This window comes from Papio anubis, chromosome 5 (assembly GCF_008728515.1).
Source record: "Papio anubis isolate 15944 chromosome 5, Panubis1.0, whole genome shotgun sequence".
NCBI lineage: Eukaryota > Metazoa > Chordata > Mammalia > Primates > Cercopithecidae > Papio > Papio anubis.
The window spans coordinates 32,255,301-32,272,409 of record NC_044980.1 but is presented as its reverse complement, the minus strand read 5'-3'; the positions used below and the strand labels follow the sequence as shown (position 1 = coordinate 32,272,409).

The 17,109-nt window shown below is 39.0% G+C and overlaps 1 long non-coding RNA gene across 1 annotated transcript in view; it reads right to left on the bottom strand.

Moving 5' to 3' along the window:
- Positions 1–8,019: 8,019 nt before the first annotated feature.
- The window catches only part of LOC103885013, a 34,533-nt gene continuing 25,443 nt past the window's right edge, over positions 8,020–17,109 (bottom strand). The window contains exons 4-6 of the long non-coding RNA XR_647890.4: positions 13,947–14,381; positions 9,900–9,990; positions 8,020–9,501 (exon numbers count right to left, since the gene is read on the bottom strand). This is a non-coding gene — a long non-coding RNA (uncharacterized LOC103885013). The remainder of the gene's footprint in view (positions 9,502–9,899; positions 9,991–13,946; positions 14,382–17,109) is intronic.

The window sequence follows — 17,109 nt, the reverse complement described above, 5'->3', positions numbered from 1 at the left end:
GTTTATATACTGCCTTGGTTTTCTTGTTTTGCAGCAGAGATGACTATGTGCAAAAAAGTGTTTGCAAAATGTCTCATGGAAAATTAGCTTTAAAATACCAACTCTAACCCAGATATTTAATTCATAGCCTCTTAGAATGATTGTATTTCAAACTGATCAGTTTTACAGACAAAACCAGCCTTACAAAATAGAAAATATCAGAATGTGCCACATGTAGTAAAGGTATTATTTTGTGAAATGTTTGATTCAGGGGTGTGTGTGTGTGTGTGTGTGTGTACTGGGTCATGATGTAAAACGCATTTCTTATGTGGATTGCAGTCAAAAAAGACTGAAAAGCACTGTCCTAGTGCTTCTTCTTTCCAAGGGTATGCATGCAGATTGTATATCTTTATTCAGACCAGGTCTAAAAAACTAATAGTGTATTTACAACGTACAGCCCAATAAAAAGCAACATTTTAAGGGATACTCTGGAAGCTCTAATGTAAATGACTTGAGAAATACTTTGTTATCTGATTGCAGCACTATTTAACTTCTATAACATTCAACATGTTGGTGAATCCTGAAATGTTTGTCCATACATCCCCTAACATGCAATAGGCAATGTAGGAAAAACATAGTATGACTAAAATTCTGACTACCTGATTTAATTTTTCCGTCTTCATTTAAACATTGGTTTCATGCGCAAAGACATTGCCCCAGATAAGCTGAGACTCCAGAAAGAATTCCTCTTTCATTTAATTTCATATCAGAATTTCATTATTTCTTCTCTTAGATCTGCAGGACATATCCATTCCAATTTTCTTGGGCTTATTTTATAGAAGAGAATGTGCTACTCATGACTAATAAGAAAAATAATTCTATATTTGAAATTAACTCATTTCCCTCTTCCTGCCAACTCACCTTGACTTGCCGGGGAGCACTAAAAAGCTGGAGAGAGACACAGGAACCTGCCTTCCAGGGGACAATTAATTCCTGGTCTTGGATTCCTAAGCCTCTGCCCATAATCAAAGTCATGAACAACACTCTTAGGTGCTCTGAACACCCCACACTTGCTCCATGTGTGAGCTCATGCTTTTCAAGGAGCCTTTGTCAAGGTTCTTTGCCAGGGTAGACACCATGAAAAATTTATCTCTTGAAATTTTCTCTTCCCTTCTTATGTTCTCCTTAATTACTCTAGCCATCCTCTCACCAACACTCAGTACCTTCGCATAGCCCAGCTGGGTATCTCAGGCACTCTATTGAAGGTCCCTGTCATCTGCTGTTCTTTATAGTATCATATTCCCTGAAGACCTTTCTCCCTTTTATCAAAACTAACCAGTCCCAGCAATAAAAACAAAGATAAATAGCTGAGACTTAATTAAACTAAAGAGGTTTTGCATGGCAAAAGGAACAGTCAGCAGAGTAAAGAGACAACCCACAGAGTGGGAGAAAATCTTCACAATCTATGCATCTGACAAATGACTAATATCTGGAATCGACAACAAACTCAAACAAATTAGCAAGAAAAAAACAATCTCATCAAAAAGTGGGCTAAGGACATGAATAGACAATTCTCAAAAGGAGAGATACAAATGGCCAACAAACATATGAAAAAATGCTCAGCATCACTAGTGATCACGGAAATGCAAATTCAAAACCACAATGCGATACCATCTTACTCCTGCAAGAATGGTCATAATCAAAAAATCAAAAAATAGTAGATGTTGGTGTGGATGCAGTGAACAGGGAACACTTCTACACTGCTGGTGGGAATGTAAACTAGTACAACCACTATGGAAAACAGTGTGGAAATTTCTTAAAGAACTAAAAGTAAAACTACCATTTGATCCAGCAGTCCAACTACTGGGTATCTACCCAGAAGAAAGGAAGTCATTATATGAAAAAGATACTTGCACACACATGTTTATTAGCAGCACAATTCGCAGTTGCAAAAATGTGGAACTACGGAAATGCCTATCAATCAACGAGTAGATAAAGAAACTATGGTGTATACATGCAATGGAATACTACTCAGCTATAAAAAGGAATGAATTAATGGCATTTGCAGCAACCTGGATAATGTTGGAGACTATTATTCTAAGTGAGGTAGCTCAAGAATGGAAAACCGAACATCGTATGTTCTCACCCATAAGTGGGAGCTAAGCTATGAGGATGCAAGGGCATAAGAATGACACAAAGGACTTTGGGGACTCAAGAGGAAAGGGTGGGAAAGGGGTGAGGGACAAAATACTACAGATTGGGTGCAGTGTTGAGGATGTTTCAGGGGAGGGAGGGGATGCTCGGATGGAAAGTGACTGGCCCCTGATAGACCGTTCATTGGATCTTATCCACTCAGCTGACAGTAAAGCCTCAGACTACCCAAGAGTCAGCTTGATGTCGTTGAGTCAGGAGGCCTGGAGCTTGTCCCACTGTGAAAAGCTGGTAATGTCTTCCCAATTCTTCTTTACTTCCTCATCTGGTTGAACTACATGATTGTACCATCCCTTCCATCTCTACATAACTGTGTTTAAAGTAGTCCCAGGTAGAGAACTTCCTCTTCTTGACCCTTCACTGACTGAGCCTTGTGCCTGCCGTTACCCACTGCTTGCAAACTCCATGCTGATTCAGTTTATTTGCTGGAAAAAGGAATTTTGTTTATGATTAGGCTGATCGTTCATGCTAGTTTGCTTGGGTCAGCCCTGGTTTATTATCCCAATGTAATTAATAACAACACTCATTTCGCTTTTTTTTTTTTTGAGATGGAGTCTCACTCTGTCACCCAGGCTGGAGTGCAGTGGAGTGATCACAGCTCACTGCAATCTCCACCTGCTGGGTTCACACCATTCTCCTGACTCAGCCTCCCGAGTAGCTGGGACTACAGGTGCCTGCCACCACACCCAGCTAATTTTTTTTTTTTTTTTTGTATTTTTTAGTAGAGATGGGTTTCACTGTGTTGGCCAGGATGGTCTCGATCTCCTGACCTCGTGATCCACCCACCTCGGACTCTCAAAGTGCTGGGATTACAGGCGTGAGCCACCGTGCCCGCCCTCATTTTGCTTTCCAAATGTCCAGTTTGGATTATAACTTGTGTGGCCATCTTATCTAGATAAACAGTGGCTAGTGTGGGTGGAAAAACTTAAGAATTATATACTGGTAGCTATGTTGTCATTATTTTCATAGTTTAGAGGCTTTTATAATTTCTAAATAAGACGCAAAAGTGTATGTAATTAACTTCCTTACCAAAGAAGGGCTCTCAGCACATAGTTATTGAAATATATTTCTTGCATGTTTACGTATAAAGCTCCTGATTTGAAGTTCAGTTCAAGGTAAGTCGAATTACTATGCTCTGATAGAAACCCATTCCACTCTGGAGCGCCCCCAAAGCGAGGCTCCTTCCTCGTTAGTGAAGCACAAACACATTCACTGTAGCTCCAGTAACCATCTCTTTCTTGGGACTCATGGTATTTAGTCTACAACTCAGTAAGCAATAGGCTTGATTCCTGGAAAGAAGAAAAACAAGTCCCCAAAAAGTAAATAAAGCATTTCATTTGATCTTTTCCTAGAGGATCCAAAATTAAAATGCAAATTCCTGCCTCGGGAAGGAGGAGGTAGCTATATCATTTGCTTTCAATACTAAGACTTTTAAGACCACAAGCAGGGAGGGAAAGATTAAAATAAAACCTGAACAGTCTTTTATCTGTCTGTGCATTTCTACCTTAGAGAAGCCAGCAGAGCCTGGCTGAGTATTTTGAAAACCTGATGATTATTATCCCTTGCATGTGGTAGAAACTCACTGTTCACCCAAACACACCAAGCTTTTTCTCACAGAACATTTTTGTTTAATGGAAGTTCAGCCTTATATTTATCACATTTCCGCTACCCCCAGCCCCGGCACTTCTAAACACGAAGCCCGAAGTTGCTACTCTAGTGAATGCCTCGCCTTTTTAAAAAGATGCTACTTTGTGAGTCATCAGCCTCTGACAGACCATTCTACGGTCTTGGGAGTTAGAATTTAATGCTAGTCTGAGAATCAGAGCACCTTGATTCAATCCTGCCTTGTTGGTGATGAGCGGGATGTGTGGGGGCTAAGAGGATGGACACAGGAGAGTGTATTCCTGGTTCTGCCTTTTATTGATGTGTTACCTCAGACATGGCACTTAACCTGATGTCACTGTGCCTGGGTTTCCTCATCTCTAAAATGGGGGGTGACGATAGCCTCTATCTCACAGGGTGAGGCAGGAAGGAGTTCTGAGGCATAAGGCATTTGAGGCAGAAATGCCTGGCAGAAAATAGAAGGAGCAAACACCCAGGGTCTATTACCTGACTCTTTACTTTTTATTTTTTTTGTGGAGATTGGGTTTTGCCATGTTGCCCAGGCTAGTTTTGAACTCCTGGGCTCAAGTGGTCCTGTCCTCTTGCCTCAGCCTGCCAGAGTGCTGGGATCACAGGCATGAGCCACTGAACCTGGCCTAATACCTGCCTCTTTTTAGGTCTCTTTTCTACGTCAAGTCTCCTGGCTCCCCCCACCTCCCAACCTCCCTAGTAGACAGGGACACTTCTTTTGGGCTTTTCTTGAATTGGGATCATACTGGTTGGCATTTATTTACATATTTCCTTCTCTTGAAAGAATGTGACTTTAGATGCTGACCATATATTCCTTGAATAGCTGGATGAATTAATATGTGATAAAAGAGGTGAACTGGATAATCCCCTGGGAGTTCTGTAGAACCACCGTGGGATGAGTCAAATGGCTGAGATTGTGCTCTAGTCCATTTGTTCCAGATACTTGTAGATGTGGCTGCAATGTATGGAAAAAAGAAAGCATTTTGTGTAAGGTACATTCTGGAACAGTGTCCTGGAGCTGGAGCTTTTCAAACATTTTTTAAACTATAGGACACTTTCTTCAAGGGAAATCTGGTGAGGACTCATACCCTTACAGATAAAAGCCAGGAGGCCCTCTCTGAAATAGCCTGGGAGGCAGAAGCCCGTAGCTTCACCCTTATTCTCCTGGTGAGATTTCACTGAGCAGGTCTCTGTGAGATACTATTTACAAATCAATGGTTTGAGCAGGGATTTTATCACCATGCTTAGTTGAGCTCAGGGGTTCTTGGAAAGGGCATCTCAGTAGCACTGAGAGGGGTGAGAAAACAGGAGGCCAGCGGTTGGCAGCAGGTCTAGATCTCCCCTTCACCAACCACCTCAGCTGTGGGTCAATCCTGCCTCTGCTGTGACCTACTGATCGTCCATAAGGATGTAACTTGAAGAAAGGAGTCAACAGCTTAAAGACATTTGAAAACCACCAGCCTGGAGAGATGAAACAATCACTTGGAAATTGTCATTGGAAAATTAACTCGAGTACTTATAAACTAGGTATGTTTTTTTCCCACAGGATACTTTGCATTGAGAAGTGGTTCCTTCAGGAGAAATTTGTGGTATATTTGGAAGTTGAGGTCTTAGAAAGAGCATTGGAATGTCTAGCTTCCAGTCCTAGCCTTGGTATGGATTATATTTGCTGAAATCTCCTGTTTGTGGTATATATATCTTTGAACTTTCCCAGTGGTAGTGTGAAGCACAAGTAAATGAAATACTGGATGGGAAATGACTTTGTGTTTGTTCAGGTCTTGGAGCAGCAGCCACCTAGATAGATTCAACTTATAAGAGATGGGGGAAATGCCTACAAGGGGAAAAATGGAGAGAGTTGAAGCAGGGATGGAGAACCCTGAGCCTGAGATTCAAGTCTGACCCCTGTGAAAAAGAGGAGCAGGAAGAGTCTTGGCCTGCAGCTCAGTCTTAGGAAGGTTTTGGCCAGCCGCTGGGGAGCCCTGCAGTCAGCTGCTCATTAGAGGGGCCTTGCATCTTATTCCTCCTGCTGCATGCAGTCAGGGGCTGGGGGCAGCCAGTGGGAAGTGCAGCCTGACTGTGGGTGCAGAGGGCCATGGCTGAACCTGCCAGTCACATTCCTACAGCAGGAGATGTGAGTGGCACACTTTTATGGCCACCACAGGCTTGCACACTATTTCCTGATAATTTGGCCTAGACAAATTATACTCCAAAGCAATAATTCCTGAAAGTTAGGCTAGACAGTGGTGAAATTAAAAAACAAACTATAAACCAAAACAAACCAAAAAATAAAAAGTAGTCATGATGAGTTTTCCATAGAACTAAACTTACTAAAACAACTATTCTTTATTCTTAGATTATGTCCATTCTTTACCTTTTAGAGGGACATTAAAATATCCTTTTATTTTTAATGAAATGAAAATGATGCTAGAGAGTAGTGGTATTTTTAATATTCACAACTTGGAAAATTTAAAACTGTGCATTGCTAGGGAGGTCCCAAGACAATCTTATTGGTTAGGTCAGAAAGACAAGGACTCACAGCCCTAGGATAATTGTAAAGCAAAGAGCACAGTTCAAAGGGAAAAGGCTTATTGTTAATAGCTTTTTTTTTTTTTTCTTCTGAGAAATAAGAGGAAAATATTCAGTATGAGACATTCCTATTCATTACAGCCTGATGCTGTCTAGAGTGTCCAGAACTTCCAGAGGTGTAGAAAATCTGGAGGGGCTGTCTTTAGTTTGTCCCAAAGTTCGCTTGATTCGGGCTTTTGGTTTCTGTACCACCCTCTGGCTCATTCCCTCTGGCCAGTCTCTGTTCCTTACAGAGCCCTACTCTGGCTCTGCAGAGGACAACCAGCGAGTATAGACAAAGACAATCTGAGGGAAAATGGAGAGTCGAGTCCCTTCATACAGGTCAAGTTGCTAATTCTCCTTTTGGGAGAAGAGAAAAGGTGGACTGTCTTTGGATTAGGGGCTGAGATGATTCAGACTGACCTCATTTCTCCACTTCGCTTTGCATGCACAGCTATAGACGCTGAAACCACCAGGGAGGGGGCAACGCAGAGCAGCGTGTTTGCCACTGGCACAGAACTTGCCCAGGAGATCTAACGAAAGCATGATTTTACAAATACGGCATTCTTTTACTATGCCTGAAGTACTGGATCATAGAAAAGTAAAAAAAAAAGAAAAATTATACTTAAGGATATTATTTTATATCTCAGGATAACAAAAAAAGGCATCAAAACAGCAAGTTTTTCTAAGTATGCAGGTACTCAGCAAGCCCGGGCAAATTTCTGCTTGAGCTGAGGGGAAGAAAATCAAACAGTTTGCTCTTATAAATCCACATATCTGTATTTTAACATGACAGCATTACTGAGAACTAGTAATTAGCTGGAAGTATATAGTCAAAATCAAATAGATTCAAGCCAGTCAGCTCCCATAAATTCATTTAGTCAATTTCAGATTTTGTGATAATAAATTGCTTATGCAAAGTGGCTCATAATGAAACAAAATAAAGGATGGCTTGAGGACATTTTGTCAGACTTTAATCATTGTAGATTAATTACGTTTTTCAGAAAGAAAACATTAGTTGCGATGTTTCCAAGCTTGGCCACGCCCGGCTGGTGTGTCAAAAGGAAGATTGGTTTAGGCAGGTAGATGTTTTCAGGTTTCTTGTGGTTGAATGGTTGCCAGGCTCCAGTTCTTAGTAAATAGAGATTCTGATCTGTGAGGCCAACATTGCTGTACCGGGAGGGAGGCACTGACAGATACCGTCAACAGGTAAGTTTATGCAGAGGTGCAGAAAGTCGTTAGGGGAATACCTCTAAGTGTTTACCTACAACATTTTACTTGGCACTGCCAAGCTGTTAGTCTTTGAATATTTCTGGGCTGGGCAGAATACTTTTTGGATGGTATATATACAGCTTGGATACCATGGGTTTTCTCTTTCCTACTAACTTGGTGGGAGGAAGACAGGACATCAGAGATAAATTTAGAAAGCTGCATCTCAAAGGCACATTTAAGTATCCATGACTGATAAGGTGTAAACTGACCACAGATTAACAGTATGTAAACAAGTATATTGTTAGGTATCATGATTTGAATATGTGCTGTTTTTTTACTATTTCTAAAAAAAATATATATATGTGAAGCTTCACCTGCTTCATATATATATATATATATATATATATATATATATATATATATATATATGTACACGAAGAGGTTATGAGCAATTTAAAGAAAGCACTCCTATATAAAGCACCTAGCTTACATGTGGAACTTTTTGCCCAGAGAATTAGGAAGGGAAGCGAGTATAAACAAACTAGAGTAAGGTTTAGATTCATGTTATGAATAACAAAAGTCTCTGAACATTCAGATTCATCTCTAACTTCTTAAGGGGTCCAAAAACATCAGAACATGGAGGAGAAGATGGGAAGAAAGGTGAGGCTGTGCAGGGTGAAGGAGAAACACACAACAGTATGACATTTCCCCAAACACGTCTTTCTGTGTCCAGACAGAAGCACAAATACAAGACTGGGAAGACCACTGATTTCATGGAACCTCAGTGATTATTATCCTTACAGAGTTGGCAAGTGCAAGCACTTCCTTTAACCCAGGGATTCTTAACTCTTGGACTGCGGGTTGAATGCAGGAGATGATAGAGGACAGTGTGGCCTATGAACTTAAATGGGAAAAATTTACAAGTTTTTTTCACAACTTCTCATTGAAATTTAACTTTTTCTTACATTATGAATGTAGGCAACAAACCACAGTAGAATTAGCAGTATTTCAGCAACAGAAATAAAAAAATTCATATCATATTTCAGTACTTGCAGGCATTTTGAACTGTCATTTATACTCATCATTCTCCAAAATCACAGTAGGTAATAGGTCTGTCACTAGATCATGTATTTGATGCATTAATGATAACACACATATTAGTATGCAGCAAGTTTGATATTTTACTATTTTGATAACTGTGTTTCAATACACTTCCTGTTTGATCTCAATATTTTGATAACTGTATTTCAATAGAATGTATTTCCTCTATAATCTTACATCTTGTATGTAGCTATGCTTCACCAGTCTGCCAAAGGCTTCCATGATACAAACAATTAAAAACTCCTGCCTGTGGGGAAATCATGAGGATTGATTGATATTAGTCATTAACTCATTTTGAAAGAACTTGATTCTTTTTGAATGGTTTTAGATTTACGGAAGAATTGCCAAGGTACAGAGAATTTCCACACACCCAGGATCCAGTTACATCTATAAATAACATCTGATATTAGTATGGTATATTTGTTAAAATTAATGAACAAATCATGACACATTATTGTTAACTAAAGTCCATACTTGATTTAGCTTCTCTTAGCTTCTGTCTAATGTCTTTCTTCTATTCCGGATCTCATCCAGGATGCCACATTACCTTCAGCCATCATGTCTCCTCAGACACCTCCTGGCTATGAATCAACTTATTTTTGATCTAAGTTATTTAATATTTTGGTTCTCATTTTCCAATTCTAATTTCCATCTATGCTATGCCAGCAAATAGACATATCTCAGATCTTTTCAAGTTAACACCTCCACCATTTTCAGTAGAGGAGTTTTATTTAGTTGATGGTCTTCTGTACCAGGTCCAGGTAAGTGGTAGGTCGATCTGTTCAAACATGCTCTGCCCTCCTGTAGGTGGTAGAGACACATACCTGTTATAACTTCATGTTGTTACTGACCCTTACAGTCATTCCTTGATTGGAGCAACTTTCCATGTTAAATGCCTTGACATATATATAAACAGTAGCTAATAGGTGAAAATACTGCAAGAAACTTTTATGATAAGAATCACTCAACATAGTTCTACAATGCCTAAAGCTTACATTGGGCAGTCCGCAATGGTTGCCACCATCAGCTTGTAAATATCCTTTGAAGTAAATCCTATTTGATAGATTCAACAGAAAATATGCTAAGAATTGTGCTATATCATTGTATTCAGATATCAGGGCCAATTTAGAGAGAAGTTGTCACTCATCAGAGCCACTCCTCTTTCTCCTGCTCTCTCTCAAAAAAAAATGACTTCTTACCTTCAACATTTTATATTTATCTGATCTTTGGTTCAGCACAGATATGGAAATACCATTTATGATTGTGAATTGCTGTGAATGTGAAGATTATCTGAAAAGAAAGGGTTGCTTATTGAGGCTTTCTATCAATCATATATTAATCTATCATCCATCCATCCATCCATCCATCCATCCATCCATCCATCCATTCATCTATCCATCCATGCATCATGAGGATATGATAATTTCACCTTTGTAAAGCACCTAAGATGAGTAAAGAAAGGAAGTTAGCTAACAGTGTTACGAAGGTGAAGTCTAAGTTGAGGGATGAGATACCAACTGAAGGAGAATTTATCTGTAATAGTAAGTGGGCCAGTCATTTGCTTATTTTGTCTCAAAGCCATTCCTAACCCTTCTCTGGCCTTGCCTGGCATCACAGAGAACTACATTTCCCAGGATCCCTTGTAAATCGACTTTCTCCTAAGATCAGCCAATGGGAGTTCTGGTGGGAGCTTAGAGGAAGGGAGGGAAGAAGAAATCATGATATATCAATCTTCCTACCTCTGTCTCTCTCCACACACACACACACACACACACACACACACACACACACACGCCTCTTTGCCAAAAGCAGCAAAGCAGCATCTCTGACAGGAGCTTCATCTCTTCTATGACTCTCGCTTCTGCTAGGTATACTCACCCATCATGGTCCCAGCTCCTGCAGAGCAGACCCTCCCCTGCAGGTAAAAACTTTGCCAGGCAGCCCTGTCTGCTGGGCTCCAGTAATACTGCCTCATCCCCCACCTCTTATTTTTAACCTCCGGTTTTTAAAAAAAAGTTGAAATAGACTTTCTTGCTGTTGCTAATCATCTCTGGGTTGGTTGCTTCATCTCTGTTTAGCTTCTCAGCTCTTTCATCGCCTGTGTAACCCAACCTCTATCTAAATTCCATGTTTAAAATATCTAGAGCAGTATACTAAGTATAAACCATTTATTATGGCAGATGGTCCTGGGCATACAGGATAGGACTCCCAAAATGGGAGATAGGGCAGGTTTCTGGCTGTCATTGTCATACATCATGATTGTAACCACTTAAGTGGATAAAAGAGTCAAGTCAGCTGCCCTGAAACGGAGCAGTTCCTCAGAAAACTTTCAGCTCTGTTTGGAGTTCCATGAGAAGTATCTCAGCTGCCTGATTCTCCCTTGTCAATGAGCCCACAGCTGGCCGGCCCTACACAACTGTTTGAGAAGATGCCTTTTCCAAATGCAAGCCAGCCAGCACCACTCTAGCTTCACATACCTTTTTCCTTTTCTCCTCCATCTACTTTCTGTTCTCAAAGCCTAGAGTAGTGGGAGGAAGAAATAATAAAGCAGCTGAAATAAGCTCAAAGTCTCTGCTTTTATATCATCTGGCCTTAAGACAAAGAGAACCTTGACTAGGAGATTAGACTCTTAGTCAAATCTAATATGAATGTGTATCTATTCCTTTTGGTATCCAGAAAAAGCATTGTTTGTTGAAGCCAATGCAAAATGATGTTTACTTGAAAGTCCACAGGAGAGGAACAAGCAATGATTCCTCCTGTAAGTCATATGGGCATGGATTTACATTAGCTGCATGCCAGAGATGGGGAGGCAGGTACCCACAGGTACACCAAACAGCTTTAGCAGGGAATTGAATGCAAAATTTATACTCATTATACTAAATGATTTGCCTTATTTGTATAGCAATTGAGTCCCTCTCTCCCTTTTGCTCCTCATTCCCAGGCTCCCACTGCCTGGTCTGAGTGTTGAAGGGGTTTGGGGGTAGGCAGGCATAGAGGGAGCAGATGGCAGGAAAGATGAAAGGATTGTAACTAAAAAAAAAATCTACTTTAGGAAGGACACAACAGAGCTTATTTCTTCCCAAATCTAGGTCCTTGTTTTCACTTCCCTCTTATAGTACATTCCATTCCTTTTCCTTCCCTGCCCACCTTGCACGCATTTTCTGATACGTCTAATGACCTCAGGAGTAATGAAGAATCTTCCTGTGCCTCCTCGTTCCTAGTAAACAGCAAACCCATAGAGTTTGCTTCTAGGTCTTGTGGTAGTTGCCAAGATGAGGTATCATGTGGTCAGAGCATTTTCCAAGTGAATTGAGAATTGGAGGCAATTCAATTTTTTTTCTGTGAAAAAGTCCATTAACCTCCCAGGGAGAAGGCATAGGAGTACTCCTGCTAATTCACTTTTTGGGCCAAGGGTGATTTCCTAGGTAGTAAGATTTTTAGTACTGGGTCCTTCTTGGATGGTTCACTGGATGCTTGGTGAGGAATTAAAAAAAAAAAAAAAAGGACCTGAGGTCTTCTCCCCTGCCTTTGATCTAATTCCTACCCATTCTTTCCCTACAGGTTAGCACTGGGCTTTTCCAGCTCTAAAATCATGAGGGCTTGAACTCAAGCACTTATTAGGCTTTAACTTCTTATGTGTTTTATTTATTCCACTAGTTCTTCCCAAAGCAAGAAAGTGTTCAGTAAGATTGGTGGCCTAGCCTTTAAGGAATGTAGTTTAGGACAAAGATCACATCTGGCAAAGATTGACTTTGTTCAGTAGGCATGGGTTTTTACAAAATTTGTTTTGTTTCAGCATGATTTGGCTTTTCCTATGAATTTGAGTTCTTTTAGGCAGTATGCATGCTCCAGTTTGACCGGTTTTCTCTCATTCCACCCACTCCTATAATTTCCTACTATCTGATAGTAGTATAGACTGCTTTACTAATTTCTGTAACCTGCCTGGCCCCTGCAGTCTTTTGAGTTTTCAATCGCTTTGGTCATATTCCCTTTAGTAATTCTATGTGTTTTGGAGGTTATTGAATAAAATTCTAAGTTGTGTGTTGCTAATAAATGTCACATACCTAGAGAAGGTCTTGGTGGCGACCAGGGAAGAGAGAAGGTAAAGCTCGGCTAGCTATTTGATCTATTTTTACTGTGTCTCATCTTCCCAACTAGCATATGAGTGCTTAGGATATATACCATCTATTTGTCATTTTGTATTTATAATTCTTTTACTTCTTTCCCATATAGTAGAGGTTCAATGTAGTATGTTTTATAAACTATCCTTGGTATTTTTTAAAGACAAACTTTATTTTTTGGTGCAGTTTTAGGTTAACAGAAAAATCTAGTAGAAGGTACAGAGATTTTCCATAACTTCCTTACCATAATTATGCATAGCTTCTCACACTATCAAAATTCCACACTAGAGTGGTATATTTATTAAAATCAATGAACCTGCATTGATACCTCATTATCACCCAGTGTCCATAGTTTACATTAGAGTTCACTTTGGTGTTGCACATTCTATGGCTATTGACAAATGGATAATGATATGTATCCACCATTATGGTATCATGCAAAGTAGTTTCACTACCCTAAAAATCCACTGTACTCTGCTTATTCTTCCTTCTTTCTGCCCCAACTCGAGGCAATCACTGATCCTTTTACTGTCTCCACAGTTTTGCCTTTTCTAGAATGTCATATGGTTGGTATCATGCAGTATGTAGCCTTTTCAGATTGGCATTTAGTTTCCTCCATGTCTTTATAGCTCGTTTCTTTTACTGCTGAATAATATCCCATATCCCAGATATACTAAAGTTTATTTATTTATTATTTATCCATTCATGTACTGAAGGACATTGTGGTTGTATCTAAGTTTGGGCAATTATGAATAAAACACTATACACATTTGTGTGTATGTTTTTGTGTGAACTGAAGTTTTCAACTCGCTATGGTAAATACCAAGAAGTGCAATGGCTGGTTTGTAACATAAAAGAATGTTTAGGTTTTTTTTTTTTTTTTCTTTTTTTTTTTTTACTTTTTAAGAAATCAACAAACTGTCTTCTAAATTGGCTATACCATTTTGCATTCCTACCAGCAGTTAATGAGCACTCCTGTTACTCAACACCTTCACTAATTTGTGTTGTCAGTGTTCTGGACAGCCAGAACACAAGTCATTTTAATAGGTGTGTAGTGGTATCTTCTTGTTTTAATTTTTAATTCCCTAATGACATATGACGTTGAACATTTTTTCATATGCTTACCTGGCATCTGTTTGTCTTCTCTGATAAGGTGTCTGTTCGGGCCTTTTGCCCATTTGAAAATCAGGCTCATTTTCTTATTGTTGAGCTTTAACAGTGCTATACTTTTGTTTATTTGACCCTTCCAAATCTCACGTTGAATTGATCCCCAATGTTGAAAGTGGGGCCTAATGAGAGGTGTTTGGATTCATGAGGATGGATCTCTCATGAATGTCCTGGTGCTGTCCTCGCGGTAATGAGTGAGTTCTTGCTCTATTAGTTGTCGTGAGTGCTGGTTGTTAAAAAGACTCTGGCACCTCCCCTCTTCTCTCTTGCTTCCTCTTTCAGCATCTGATCTCTGCCCATGCTGGCTCCCTTTGATCTTCTGCCATGAGTGAAAGTAGCCTGAGATTCTCAGCAGAAGCAGATGTTGGTGCCATGCTTTGCAGTAGGTACAGCCTGCAGAAATGCAAGCCAAACAAACATTTTAGTTCATAAATTACCCAGTCTCAAGCATTCCTTTATAGCAATACAAATGAACGAGGACAGTTACTTTGGTGTATTTTGGATACCAGCTCTTTATCAGATGTATCTTTCACAAATATTTTCTCCAGGTCAATGACTTGTTATTCTCTTGACAGTGTCTTTTGCAGAGAAGAACATTTTACTTTTAATAAAGTCTAGCTCTTCAATAATTCCTTTGATCAGTCATGGATTTGGTGTTATATCTAAAAAGTCATCATCATGCTTTAGGTCATCTAGGTTTTTTCCTCCTAAAGCTAAACAGTTGTCCAAATGTATGATCTATTTCTAAACTCTCTATTCTCTTTCATTGGTCTAGATCAATTTATCTATTAATATCTTGATGCCAACACTACAAGTGTCTCAATTATTGCAGCTTTATTACATTTATTAATATATCCATCATTTATTAATGAAATATCTATTATTATTATTATTATTTTAATTATATTTTAGATTCAACAGTATTGTGCATGTTTGTTACATGGGAATATTGCATATTGGTGGGGATTGGGTTTCTAGAGTACCCATTACTCAAATAGTGAACCCTGTACCCAATGTGTAATTTTTCAACTCTTGTTTCTCACCAACCCTCTCCCATTTTGAAGTCCCCAGTGTCTATTCCCATCTTTATGTCCATGTGTACCCATTGCTGAGCTCCCACTTATAAGTGAGAACATGGAGTATTGATTTTCTGTTTCTGAGTTAGTTCACTTAGAATAATGGCCTTCAGCTCCATCCATGTTGCTGCAAAGGATATGATTTCATTTTTTTTAAACCAATGACATTGGTAATTTGATAGAGATTGCGTTGATTCTGTAGATTGCTTTGGGCAGTATGGATATTTTATATGGTACTATGTGGTATTACATGGTGTATATATATATATCTCACACATTTTCTTTTTCCAGTCGACTGTCGATGGACACTTCAGTTGGTTCTATGATTTTGCTTTTGTGAATTGTAATTATATATTTTTTAGATTTGGTCACACTAGTGCAGGTCTCTTTGTATAATGATTTTTTTCCCCCCTTTGGGTAGATGCCTAGCAGGGGGGGTTCCCGGGTCAAATGGTAGTTCTATTTTTAGTCTTTTGAGAACTATTTTTGAGAAATATCCATATTGTTTTCCACGGAGGTTGAATTAATTTACAGCCCTACCAACAGTGTACAAGCGTTCCCTTTTCTCCACATCCATGCCAACATCTGTTGTTTTTTTGACTCTGGAATAATAGCTATTCTGATTGGTGTAAGATGATATCTCGTTGTGGTTATAATTTGCATTTCTCTGATGATTAGTGATGTTGAACATTTTTGCGTTTGTTGGTTGCCTGGATTTTGTCTTTTAAGAAATGTCTATTCGTGTCCTTTGCCCAGTTTTAATGGGGTTTTTGTTGTTGTTGTTGAGTGTTTTGAGTTCCTTGTAGATTCTGGATACTAGTTCTTTGTCAGAGTCATAATTTGCAAATATTTTCTCCCATTCTGTAGGTCATCTTTTACTCTGCTGATTATTTCTTTTGCTGTGCAGAAGCTTTTGGGTTTAAGTAAGACCCTTTTGTCTATTTTTGTTTTTGTTGCATTTGCTTTTGGGGGCTTCATAATAAATTATTTGTCTAGGCCAATGTCCAGAAGAGTTTTCCTAGATTTTCTTGTAGGATTTTTAATAGTTTCATATCTTACATTTAAGTCTTTAATTCATCTTAGGTTAATTTTTTTATACAGTAAGAGATAGGGATCCAGTTTCATTCTTCTGTGTATGGCTAGCCAATTTTTATAGCACCATTTATTGAATAGGGTATTCTTTCCCCCATTGCTTATTTTTGTTGACGTGGTTGAGGTGTGTAGGCATATAGCTTTATTTCTGGGGTTCTCTATTCTGATCCATGTCTATTTTTTTTGTTCCAGTACCATGCTGTTTTAGTTACTATGGCCTTGTAGTATAATTTGAAGTCAGGCAATTTGATGTCTCCAGATTGTTCTTTTTGCTTAGAATTGCTTTGGCTATTTGGGCTCTTTTTTGGTTCCATATGAACTTTAGGATTGTTTCTAATTCTGTGAAAAATGATACTGGTAATTTTATAGGAATTGCATTGATTCTGTAGATTGCTTTGGGCAGTATGGATATTTTAACAATATTGATTCTTCCAATCCATGAGCATGGGATGTTTTTCTACTTGTTTGTGTCATCTATGATTTCTTTCAGCAGTGTTTTGTAGTTCTCCTTGTAGAGATCTTTCACCTCCTTGGTTAAATGTATTCCTAGGCATTTTATTTTTTTTGTGGCTATTATAAATGGTATTGCATTGATTTCATTTTCAGCTTGAATGTTTTTGGTGTAGAGACATACTACTGATTTTTGTGCATTGATTTTGTATCCAGAAACTCGACTGAAGTCATTTATCAAATTTAGGGTCTTATGGAATAATCTTTAGGGTTTTCTAGGTATATGATCATGTTATCAGTAGACAGAGATAACTTTCTCTTTTCTAACTGGACGCCTTTTATTTGTTTCTCTTGCCTGATTGTTCTGGCTAGGACTTCCAGTACTATGTTGAATAGGAGTGGTGAGAATGGACACCCTTGTCTTGGTCCAGTTCTTAGGGGGGATGTTTTCAACTTTCCCCCATTCAGTATGATGTTAGTTATGGGCTTGTCATGTATGGCTC